Source organism: Lissotriton vulgaris, chromosome 4_1 (assembly GCF_964263255.1).
Source record: "Lissotriton vulgaris chromosome 4_1, aLisVul1.2, whole genome shotgun sequence".
Lineage (NCBI taxonomy): Eukaryota > Metazoa > Chordata > Amphibia > Caudata > Salamandridae > Lissotriton > Lissotriton vulgaris.
In genome coordinates this window covers 1,095,884,701-1,095,898,639 of record NC_141691.1, presented here as the reverse complement: position 1 = coordinate 1,095,898,639, position 13,939 = coordinate 1,095,884,701, and positions in this window count along the sequence as shown.

Genomic DNA, 13,939 nt, shown 5'->3' with positions numbered 1-13,939 from the left:
AACAATGTCATACATTCACCCTGGTACAGATATCAGGGCCTAAGTCCATCGTTTTTTCACTCACCATGCCATTCAAGTTTAAACCCAGCCATATGAAAATCAGTCTTGACCCTGTGCCCCATGGGAACAGTTCAGCCCGAACTGCCAAGCCAGGTCCTCCCTGGACTGGAAACAAGCATCCTAGGACCGGTTTTGGGCTTTCAGCCCTCATCAGCCAGGATAGCTTGATTCCAGTGGCATGGAGAGCACAGAACTCACGTCTGAGCACACTCGTCCCACTCGGGGTGACAAATGCAAAACAGCAGTTGATGGACAGAATGCAGAACAATGTCATACATTCACTCCAGTACAGAGATCTGGGCCTAAATCCATCGTTTTTTCGCTCACCATGACATTCCAGTTTGAATCCAGCCATATGATAATCAGCCTTGAGTCTTGGCCCCATGGGAACAGTCCAGCCCGAACTGCCAAACCAGGTCCTCCCTGGACTAGAAACAAGCATCCTAGGACCAGTTTCGGGCTTTCAGCCCTCATCAGCCAGGATAGCTTGATTCCAGTGGCATAGAGAGCACGCGACTCACGTCTGAGCATATCCGTCCCACTTGGGGTGACAAATTCAAAAACAACAGTTGATGAACAGAATGCAGAACAATGTCATACATTCACCCCAGTGCAGAGACGTACTTGCCACAGCAAGTGAGGGGTTCAAAGCAGCTCGCCTCATTTCCTCCCGAGCAAGATTGGGACGATGTATGGTCCGGAGATGCTTATACATAGAAGCAGTGCCACAAGAGTATTTTTTTCACTGCCTCTTGACAGGACTCGGTCACAAATTTTGCACATCACCTTTCTCGCATTTACTTTCGTCTCTCCAGGTGGAAAAGTGAAGAATTTCCATACTACAGATTCCGGCCTCTGTGGACGTGGTGCCTCCTGCAAGAATTCTTCTTCAGAAGATACTTCCTCCTGCTGCTGCTGTCCAGATGCCATTTGATGTGATATTTTTGGAAAAACACAAAAAAAACAAGCAAAAAGGGCTCTTGTAGGAAAAGAGATGTCTCGCTAAAGATGCTCCAACAAGAATGATTAAAATGGGTGGGGTACTTCAATAGTTACAGTGGTAAATGTTATGAACCAATCAAATCTTTTTTTTTAGGTCACAAGGGATCCACGCACTCTGCGCTCAAGAAGCATGCACCGACGCGACTTCCTGAAAATATATTTAAAAATAATATAAGTTTATTATAAGTACAAAAATATAATTTTTTTGAATATCATAGATAGTCTCTTGCCCTAATATGTATATTAAAGACACATACATATCATTTTAGAACATAACAAAATTTTGCAGGAGTTGCGCACCCAGCGCGCACCCGGCACGTATATGACGTCATGCGGGACCCGCAACCGCGCAAGCGTCGCGTACCATAATGCACCTGTGTCACGAATGCGCAGAAACAGGAGTCGTGGACCCACCATGATGTGCACGCTTTGGGTGCGCGACTCAGAAAATAATTCGGATAAAAAAAAATTACAAAGAAAATAATATAAATATATTAAAAGAAAAAAATAAAACAAAAAAGTTAAACAATATTTCAATTTGATTGAAAAAAGTGATTTTTTTGCAATTTCAGAAAAATATATAATGTTATTTAATTAATCAAAATATTTATAAATAAATAGTTAAAAAACTGTAGAAAATCAGTACAAAAAATAGGTATAACTACTATGACACTTAAAAATTAGCATTTAAAAAACCTTCGAAATAGACTGAAAAAACCAAGGGTTTCAGAGACATTATAGTTAGAAATTAGCATTTAAAAAAGCTTTGAAATTCACTGAAAAACCATAGGTTTCAGAGATGTTATAGTTAGAAATTAGCATTTAAAAAACCTTAGAAATTCACTGAAAAAACCATAGGTTTCAGGGGTGTTATAGTCAGTTGGACATTTCACTTATACAAAACCATATAAATTCCCCTGTTATAGTTAGTTCAGTTAACTATAACTCGCGTGATCGCAATGCACTGCTGATTATGTCACATATTACATCAATCACGACATGTACAGTGACATTACTCATGACATCACTGGTGACATCTCAAATGACATCACTGATGATATCACTGATGACATCATCCTTGTGATAAAGTGGCAGACCTCCTCTCACCCTAATATAACCTTTGATACACACACTCAAAAATACAAACTAACATTTTCAAAACAATGGACATACCAATACCAGTTACAACACACCTATTCAGTAATGCCAAGATCTACACACACATCCACTCATTCACCAACTGTCCCTATACAGTCACTCATACATGTACTCACTCATCATATGTACTCATACACCTATACATCCTGTTACATACCGCCAGTCATCCATAGAGTTACTCACACGCATAGTCACACATGCAAACAAAGTATCAAACATCCATGTACTTGCATATACAGTTACACACACTACCACACTTACTTCTACAGAAATGTACACATACTTCCTCTCTTAAACAATCACTTATAGAAACACCTACTTATTTGTACAGGAACACTTCCAATCTCTCACTCTAACATATACTCACTTATATACACCAATACTCACCAATACTCACTTATACTAGTTTAAAACATTCACTCACTAATACACCCACTCATCTACCTATACAGTCCTGCACACATGCTGTCTTCAACACATAAACACAGTGAGTCACTCATTCATGCATCTATGCACTAAGTAATACCCCCACCGGACCATACAGACACTCAGACACTCATACTGATACTCAAAAAAACCAACTAATAACCCATATAGACACTTATGTAGCTACTCACCAACCCATGAAACCACTTGTACACAAAGTGAGACACTGATACAGATATTTACTTATTTAAACATTACTCACTAACATATGTATTCAATAAGATATACTTAATCAGTCAGTTACACAATCAATTTTACAAAAAAAATCATCCATTTACACACTTGTATACCCATTTATTCTTCCATCAACCTTGAGATATACATATATAAAACATATTTAATTTTCAGAAAAACACACATTCACTGGATGATGTCATCAGTGATGTCATTTGAGATGTCATCAGTGATTTCATAAAAGATGTCACTGACCATGTCATGAGTGATGGAATATGTGACATCATCAGCAGTGTATTGCGGGCGCGCAAGTTATAGTTAGCGGAACTTACTAAAACGGAGGAATTTCAATGGTTTTGGATGAGAGAAATGTCCAGCTAACTATAACATGGCTGAAACCTATGGTTTTTTCAGTGAATTTCTAAGGATTTTTAAATGCTAACTCCTAACTATAACGTGGCTGAAACCTATGTTTTTTTTCAGTGAATATGTATATAGACACATATTAACCTATAAGACACTCCTATGGCAGGACTTGACAATCCTGGAGGCATAGTGCTTGGTTTTGTGTGAGAGGGTGCCCTAGCATGAGCTGAGCCCCTTTGCAGCTTTCAGAACCATCTCCTTATAGCTGTTCTATGATATAGCATACCATATACTCTTAAGTGCATTATAATCCTCACGGTTAACGCTAAATTTGGTTTGGCTTTATCAAAACATGTTGTGTAAGGTGTCAAATTCTTTGGAATACTACCCCCCGCCAGTTTGTATATGGTTTTGTACGAGTGAAATGTCCAATTAACTGTAACGCCCCTGATATGTATGTTTTTTTTCATATATATATTCACAAAAAAAAAACATAGGTTTCAGGCAGTTTATATTTAGGAATTAGCATTTAAAAACCTTAGAAATTCACTGAAAAACCATAGGTTTCAGGGGTGTTATAGTTAGTTGAACATTTCACTCATACAAAACTATTGAAATTCCTCTTTTATAGTTAGTTGTACTAACTGTAACTCTCGCGCCCGCAATCCACTGGTGATGATGTCACATATTACATCATTCATGACATGGTCAGTGACATCACTGATGACATCACTGATGACATCTCAAATGACATCACTGATGACTTCACTGATGACATCATCCAGTGAATGTGGTTTGGTTTGTTATTTAAATATGTATTATATGTATAGCAATCTGCATTTAAGAATCAGTGGAAATATACCTATCTTGAGGGAGTATGTAGTAGCAGTGTGATTGACTGTTTACTTCAATAATTTATAGTGTCTCCCTAAATATATTGGATAGTGACTAACCTGTGTGAATATTGTGTTACTTTGTCAGTTGTTGTGTAAACTGCTGCACCAGTTGGTTACTAGCTACGTGAAAGCTGCAGCGGAGGTAACCCACTAGAGGGCGTTAATTGGCAAAATAAGGCCTCAAATCCCAGCGTTCATTTAAATAATGAACTGCCACCAAAGGAGGAGCACTGAAGTCCCCTATTACGGAAACACGCAGGGGAGATGCGGTAGCCACAAATCACCTCCGCTGACACGGCCTCTGAGGAGATGCAAACAGCAGCATCGAAATGCGTCAGGCCATGGACTTCAAACCGCTTTATCAGCAGTTTTCTGCCGATAAAAGCGACGATAATGTATCGCCTGTTGTTGATAATATGGCTCCTTGCCCTTTTTTTGACCAGTAAACTTAGGTACATATTATCAAGGACCGGTGTTACAATTATCGCCGTTTTATTGGCAAGAAACTGCTGATAAAACGGCGATAATGACCATGATAATACAGCCTTGTAATTTCCCATAGAAGCCCATGTTAACACCACAGCATAGGCTTCTATGGCAATTAACAAGAACGTATTATAAAGCCCACCCTCCCAACATTAATAAAAAAACTATAGGCCCTTGTAAATTCCCATAGCAACCCAAGTTCTGATGTTAACCTAGGCTGCTATGGGTATTCACAAGGGCATATTATCAAGCCCATTATCGCCGCTTTATCAGCAGTCTCCTGCCAATAAAAGCGACGATAAAGTATCGCCTTTTGTTGATAATATGGCTCATTGCTCTTTTTTTTTTACCACTAAACTAAGGTGCATGTTATCAAGGACCGGTGTTAAATTATCGCTGTTTTATTGGCAGGAAACTGGCGATAAAACAGCAATAATGACCTTCATAATACGGCCTTGTTATTTTCCATAGAAGCCCATGTTAACACCAGAACATAGGCTTTTATGGGAATTAACAAGGACGTATTATCAAGCCCACCCTCCCAACATTAATAAAAAAACTCCACACAATGCAGGTACCCGGAGCTGGAAGGGCATTTTATACATCACTGCCCCAGAAATGTGGCGTTCCCTGTGACGTGTATGGGGAGAGAGAGAGGGACCTCAAAACATATTTGTTTTTTTTAAAAGACCCGAGGGTTGCAACTCACTGAGACTGCGGGGAGTACAGCCGTAACCCCCCACCCCCCAAATACTTCAAAATAAAACCAGAAGAGTTCCGTTCCCCAGTGCTCGGGCACCTTACAAACCCCATTATGCAGAAAAATTGCCCCCGTAATTTCCCCCCCGGGACCTAATAAATAAAACAGACTTCTACTTTTTTTTCAACTTTTCCACCACGTACAACTACTGCACGAGTACCCCGACATTTTTTATTTTAAAAAAAAGAAATTGAGCCTAAAGATCCATGTACCACCCCTGAACAAGATTATAGGCTCAAAATGTTTCTACCCTGCCCCGTTTCCTTATTTCTCAACTTTGTTTTACTGTTTTCTTCGGACTCTGCTCTCCCGACAAACAACATGGCTGCCAACACTTCCTGGTTTGGAGTATTAACAGCCAATCAGCATGCAGCTCCTGCTCGTAATTGTACATATTTCCATATGCATACGCCACGATTTTTCTTTAAAAAAAATAAAAATAAAAATTGAGCCTAAACATCCATGCACGACCCCCTGAGCAAGCCTAGATGGTCAGAATGCCTCTACCCTACCCCCTTCCCTTATTTCTCAACTTTGTTTTACTGTTTTCTTGTGACTCTGTTTTGCGAGGCACAAGATGGCTGCCAACACTTCCTGGTTTCGAGTGTTGACAGACAGTTCACAGCCAATCAGCATGCAGCTCTCACTCGCAATTGAACAGATTTCAGTACGCGTGCTGAACTCCCTCTCTAGATATCGCTATGATTTTACTTGAAATTTTCTCAGGAACTACGGAAAGGATTTACACCATTTAAAAAAAAGCACAATCTGCGAACAGAACTCTACCTCTCTGCCAAATTTCGAGTAATTCCGTTCAGCCGTTCGGGCTGTAGCCCTGGCTAAAGGTCCCTATGAAAAATTGCATGGGGAAAACATGTTTTGGGACCCCCTTTTTTCTTGACGAATCATCCCCAAACTTTCAGGGAAGGAGCGGAACCGAGCAAGCCATTTTCTTTGAGAAATTCACGAACATTCGTCCACCGGCGCCAACGTTATTCCAAATAGAATGTTGTGGATTTCCTAATATTCACTGAAAAAAACATAGGTTTCACACCAGTTATAGTTAGGAATTAGCATTTAAAAAACCTATTAAATTCACTGAAAAAACCATAGGTTTCACACCAGTTATAGTTAGCTAGAAATTTTACTGACATAAAACCATTGAAATTCCACGTTATAGTTAGTTGGACTCACTATAACTTGCGCGCCTGCAATGCACTGCTGATGACGTCACGTATTACATCACTCATGACATGGTCAGTGACATCACTCATGACATCACTGATGACACCATCCAGTGAATGTGTGTCTTTCTGAAAAATAAATATGTTTTATATTACCTACTGGCGGTCGCCAGTAGGTATATATAGTTAGGATTTTTTCTCTATGGGATTTTTGAAAATTCTATGTCTAATAACTTTGGCGTTTGTTGACGGAATTGGCAGAAATTTTCAGGAAAATGGAACATTTTGTTTCTGAGCAGCCCCTGACAATTTGGGGGGGGGTTCATCAAGGGGGGGCCGAGAAAAAAGGGGGGTCCCAAAACGCGTTTTTCCCATGTTAATTTCCATAGGGCGGTTGGCCTCACTTTTAGCTCGAACGGCTGAATGGATTTGCACGAAACTTGGCAAAATTGTAGGGACTGTTAGCCCGATGTGCCTTTGCTAGGTCTCAATATATGTGCTCCAGTGGATTTTGAGTAATTTAGGTTCAAAAAAAGATATATATCTGGGCGGAGCCTAACCACACATCTGATCTGATTGGCTGTCAGCACTTCATCCAAGAAGTGTTGGCAGCCATCTTGGGACCAATATACATGATAGCACCTCATTAAAAAGCATTGTAGTTAATAGAGGGTTTTAGGACTTTAGTTACATTATAAATCATTTGTTGATGGTACCATACTCGTTTTAGGAATTGTGGTGGGTTCTAAGGTGATTTTACCATGTGAAAAAACCTTCTGCTGTGATATCATGAATATTGTTTGAAAGAAAACTAATATCTCATGATTTTCCCACAGTGGTTTGGAAGGGGATCTATAAGCTAAACTGAAAGCATATTTTCTGTAAATTCACATTATCTTTCTCAGTCATGTGAAAATGAAGTCTGACATTCTCAGTAAAACATGTACATCCAACAAGGACAGAGACTGTCAGTTGATTCCTTTGTGTTCTACTGCAGCCTCCTAGAGTGTTCTAAAGAACAACTAGAGCGCTAACAGTCCTACTTATTACAAAGGTATGGCACACCTGAAGCCATCTTGATTGGAATAAAGTGGTAACTCTTAAAACATTTAATTTAAAAAGAAACAACATGAGGGGGTATATTTTGCCATAGAAAGTATGATTAGTGCTGCAGAATGAAAAATTAGGGCACATTTTGAGTGACTTCTCAAATCCTTTTCTATTTCATTAAAACATTCTGACATGCAGTCTCCCAAAATGGCCACCAGAGACAAAAGAGCCCAAATGTAGCCCAAATATCACCCAGATGTAGCCCAAGTATAGCCCAATGACAGAATGTCCCAGAGTGTTCTAAAGAACAACTAGAGCGCTAACAGTCCTACTTATTACAAAGGTATGGCACACCTGAAGCCATCTTGATTGGAATAAAGTGGTAACTCTTAAAACATTTAATTTAAAAAGAAACAACATGAGGGGGTATATTTTGCCATAGAAAGTATGATTAGTGCTGCAGAATGAAAAATTAGGGCACATTTTGAGTGACTTCTCAAATCCTTTTCTATTTCATTAAAACATTCTGACATGCAGTCTCCCAAAATGGCCACCAGAGACAAAAGAGCCCAAATGTAGCCCAAATATCACCCAGATGTAGCCCAAGTATAGCCCAATGACAGAATGTCCCAGAGTGTTCTAAAGAACAACTAGAGCGCTAACAGTCCTACTTATTACAAAGGTATAGCACACCTGGAGCCATCCTGATGGGAATAAAGTGGTAACTCTTAAAACATTTAATTTAAAAAGGAACAAAATTAGGGGGTATATTATGCAATAGAAGGTATTATTAGTGCTGCAGAAAGAAAAATTAGGGCACATTTTGAGTGACTTTTCAAATCCTCTTCTATTTCATTAAAAAATTCTGACATGCAGTCTCCCAAAATGGCCACCAGAGACAAAAGAGCCCAAATGTAGCCCAAATATCACCCAGATGTAGCCCAAGTATAGCCCAATGACAGAATGTCCCAGAGTGTTCTAAAGAACAACTAGAGCGCTAACAGTCCTACTTATTACAAAGGTATGGCACACCTGAAGCCATCTTGATTGGAATAAAGTGGTAACTCTTAAAACATTTAATTTAAAAAGGAACAAAATGAGGGGGTATATTTTGCCATATGAATTATGATTAGTGCTGCAGAAAGAAAAATTAGGGCACATTTTGAGTGACTTCTCAAACCCTCTTCAATTTCATTAAAAAATTCTGACATACAGTCTCCCAAGATGGCAACCAGAGACAAAAGAGCCTAAATGTAGCCCAAATATCACCCAGATGTACCCCAAGTATAGCCCAATGACAGAATGTCCCAGAGTGTTCTAAAGAACAAGTAGAGCGCTAACAGTCTTACTTATGACAAAAGTATGGCACACCAGAAGCCATCTTGATTGGAATGAAGTGGTAAGTCTGAAAACACTCAATTTAAAAAGGAACAACATGAGGGGGTTAATTTTGCCATAGAAAGTATGATAAGTGCTTCAGAAAGAAAAATTAGGGATCATTTTGAGTGACTTCTCAAATCCTCTTCTATTTCATTAAAAAAATTCTGACATGCAGACTGAAACATGCACTTTGAATACCAGCAGCAGTAGTCCCTGGTGAGCAGTAGCTTTACTACAGTGATCTAAAGTGCAACTAGAGTGCTAACATTCACAATTTATGGCAAATGTGTGACACATCTGAATGCCTTCTTGATGGAACCAAAGTAAACAAGCATTGAAAATGCAATAGATCTCGCCCTCGTTTAAGTTAAAGCCATTCCGTTTGTAATGAGGTGGCTTTTTAGCTTTGCTTTTATTAGTGTTTTTTCAACTTTCATGTAAATTACATGCATCTGTATGCATATAAGTATATGTATGCATGCATTTATGTTTGTATTTATATAGATATACAGATGATATATGTTTATATATGTATGTATATATATATATATTCACTGAAAAAACCATAGGTTATAGACCATATATAGCTAGGAATTAGCATTTACAAAACCTTGAAAATTCACTGAAAAAACCATAGGTTATAGACCATACAAAGTTAGGAATTAGCATTTACAAAACCTTGAAAATTCACTGAAAAAACCATAGGTTATAGACCATATATAGTTAGGAATTCGCATTTACCAAACCTTATTTTACTCACACAAAACCATTGAAATTCCATGTATAGTTAGTTGCACTAACTATATATCGCGCACCCGCAATCCACTGCTGATGATGTCACATATTACATCATTCATGACATGGTCAGTGACATCACTGATGACATCACTGATGACATCTCAAATGACATCACTGATGACATCACTGATGACAACATCCAGTGACTGTATGTTTCTGTAAAGTTAAAATATGTCTTACATATTGAAGAATGAGTGGATGTATAAGTGTCTGGATGAAGGATTTAGTAGGTGCATGACTGACTGTATGAGTGAGTGATTAAATGTGTCTCACTGAGTGCATGGGTTAGTGACTAAACTGTCTTAATTTGTGCATCATTATGTCTGTTGTTCTGTAAACTGTTGCATGTGTTGATAAGTAGCTATATGAGTAACTATATGGGTTATTGATTGGTTGCCCAAGTATTTGTATGGGAGACTGAGTGTGTGTGTGGGTGGCTGGGAGGTGTATGACTCTGTGCATAGATGTGTGAGCAGTTGATTCACTAGATGTATGGTTTCAAAAGCGCATGTGGAAACAGCTGTATGGGCGGTTGACTGTGTGCATGAGTGTATTGGTGAGTGAATGGATATCTCAGTGCTACATGTCAAAGTAAGTACATATGTAAAACACAGTACATGTGAGAGTTGACATATATAAATAACTGTGCATAAGAGCCAGTGAATGTGTGAGTGGCTGTATGGATCATTGTGAACTTGTATCAGGGATTGTATAAGAGAGTAAATATGTGTTAGTATATGTTTGAATAAGTAAAGTTTGTATAACTGTATAGTTGAGGAAATGGAGGTGTGATTGATTCTTTGCATGACTGACTAGGTGTGTGAGTAACTCCATGGATGAGTGACAGTCTGTGAGTGTCTGTTTACACTGATTGTATCTAAGGTTATATTAGAGTCTGAAGAGGTTCATCGTATTATCACATGAATGATATCATCAGTGATGTGATCAGTAATGTCAAATGAGATGTCATCAGTGATGTCATCAGTGATGTCATTTGAGATGTCATCAGTGATGTCATTTGAGATGTCATCAGTGATGTCATCAGTGATGTCACTGACCATGTCATGAATGATGTAATATGTGACATCATCAGCAGTGGATTCCGGGTGCGCGATATATAGTTAGTGCAACTAACTATATATGGAATATGTATATGTAAAGCTCGATGGAAGAATAAATGTTTAAATAAGTGTCTTAATGGATTTTTTTTAAATTGATTGGTTAACTGGCTTATTAAGTGTATCTTAGTGAATACATATATTAGAGAGTATTGTTTAAATATTTAAATATATGTATCACTGTTTCACTTTTTGTATAAGTGGCTGCATGGGTTTGTGAGTACCTATATGTGTGTGTATATGGGTTATTAGATGTTGTTTTTAGTATCAGTATGAGTGTCTGTATGGAATGGAATGGAATGGATGTGGATTTATAGAGCGCGAATTGCTGCCCGAAGGCGTCCAAGCGCTAGAATAACCAGGGACCTGCAGAGGGGCCTAACTGGGATTAGTGGGGCAGATTAAAAAGAAAAGTTTTTAACTGTTTCCGGAATGTGGGCAGATTGCAATTGGCTCTCAGGTGCAGGGGGAGGTTGTTCCATGCCATGGAAGCGTTGTAGGCGAACGTCCTGCCGCCAGATCTGGATCTTTTTATTCTTGGTATCGTGGCCAGGAAAGTCTGGCTGGAGCGGAGGTTTCTGCTGGGGAGGTAGTGGGTAATTAGGTCCCAGGTAATCCTGGGACCCGTATCCCAGAAGGCCTGATGTGCAATGCACATGGCCTTAAACAGAATCCTCTGGTGCACTGGTATCCAATGAAGGCTAGCCAGCCCGGCCCTCACCGATTGTCTGCGCGGGATGTTCAGCAGCAGACGTGCTGCGCAGTTCTGCACTATCTGGAGTCTGCGTATGGTATATTCTGGGGCACCGAGATAAAGCACGTTGTTGAAGTCCAGGCGTGATTGTATTAGACCCTGTACAGCCACCTGTTTTGCCTCCATGGGAAGGAGAGGGAAGATTTTTTTTAACAGTCTCATGAGTCCAAAACAGGCGGCTGAGAGTTTTGTGGCCTGGGTGCTAAATGATAAGGATCTATCCAACCAAACCCCAAGGCTCTTGATGTTGTTTTTTGGCGTTGGAGGAAGGCCTAGACAAGGGGGCCACAGGGTGTTGGGGAAGTAGGGATACGGGGAACCTAGGAGCATCAGCTCCGTTTTGTCCCCATTCAATTTGAGGAATGAAGAGGACATCCAGCCCTTGACCTTCTCTAGGCATTCTTTGAGACCGCCTGACGCAGGCATATTGGCCTCCTGCGCCAGTGAGACCACCAGCTGCGTGTCGTCCGCATAGGAGATGATCTTAATCCCAAATGAGCGGACAACCTCGGCCAGTGGCCTCATGTATATATTGAGCAATGCGGGGCTCAAAGAGGAGCCCTGAGGGACCCCACACTTTAAAGGTCTACAGGTGGACATAGACTCACCCTCAAAGACTTGGAAGTATCTATCCTCTAGGAAGGATTTGAACCACAGCCAGGCTTTGTCCCTGATCCCGGCGTTGGATAAACGGTGCAGCAAGATGTCATGGCTGACCGTGTCAAACGCCGCGCTGAGGTCAAGGAGGATCACTGCCACTGAACCTCCTTGGTCCAGGATCTTTCTGGACTCCTCTGTGACCATAAGAAGGGCGGTCTCAGTCCCATGTTTGGGTCTAAAGCCCGTCTGGGTGGGATCTAATAATTGTTGTTCTTCTAGAAAGTTTACCAGTTGGAGATTTATAAATTTTTCCAGAAGCTTACTCACCCATGGGAGCAGGAAGATTGGACGGTAATTACCAAGGTCAGTCGGATCCAGGTTGGATTTCTATAGTTTGGTGGGGGTATGACTTAGCACATAGATGCATCAATGACTGATTCTCTGTTTGTATATGTTTTGAACACAACATATGTGCAAGGCTGTATGGGTGGATGAGTGTGTATATGTGTGTGTTATTAAGTGAATGACTGTCTCACTGGTGTCTTTATCAGTAACTACATATGTTTTAATTTAGTATATGTGAATATTGATGTATATAAGTGAGTATATGTGAGAGTGAGAGATTGTAAGAGTTCCTTTTTAACTATATATGTGTTTCTATAAGTGATTGTTTAATAGAGTAAGTATGTGTAAGTTTCCTTAGAAGTAAGGTGGTAGTGTGTGTATAGCTGTATATGCAAATAAATGGATGTTCAATAGTTTATTTGCATGTGTGAGTATGTGTGTCAGTAATTTTTGGATGACTGTCGGTGTGTAACAGGATGTATAGGTGTTTCACTACATATGAAGAGTGAATATATGTATGAGTGACTATATAGAACTGTTGGTGAATGAGTGGATGTGTATATAGATGGTGGTATTACTGAATTGGTTGTTGTAACTGGTATGGGTATGTCCATTTTTTGGAAAATGTTAGTTTCTAGTTTTGAATATGTGTTTCAAGGGTTACATTACACTGAAAGGAGGTCTGTCACTCTGTCACAAGGATGGTGTTATGAGTGATGTCATGAGTGATGTCACTGACCATGTCATGAGTGATGTAATATGTGATGTCATCAGCAGTGCATTGCAGGCGCGCAAGTTATAGTGAGTCCAACTAACTATAACGTGGAATTTCAATGGTTTTATGTCAGTAAAATTTCTAGCTAACTATAACTGGTGTGAAACCTATGTTTTTTTCAGTGAATTTAATAGGTTTTTTAAATGCTAATTCCTAACTATAACGGGTGTGAAACCTATGGTTTTTCAGTGAATTTCATAGGTTTTTAAAATGCTAATTCCTAACTATAACTGGTGTGAAACCTATGGTTTTGTCAGTGAATTTCATAGGTTTTTAAAATGCTAATTCTTAACTGTAACTGGTGTGAAACCTATGGTTTTTTCAGTGAATTTCAAAGGTTTTTTAATAGCAAATTTCTATAGCCATGAAATGTAATATTTTTAAAAATAATGAATCCTATATTGTATATTTATGGAATACTATTTTTTTAATGTATATTCATATTTTTAGTTTTTTAAATTTTTTTTGCTCTGGTGCGCTCCCGGTGCGCGTACTGGGGTGCTCACCGGTGAGCGCAGTGTTCTGGCGCGCCCCGGTGCGCGTACCG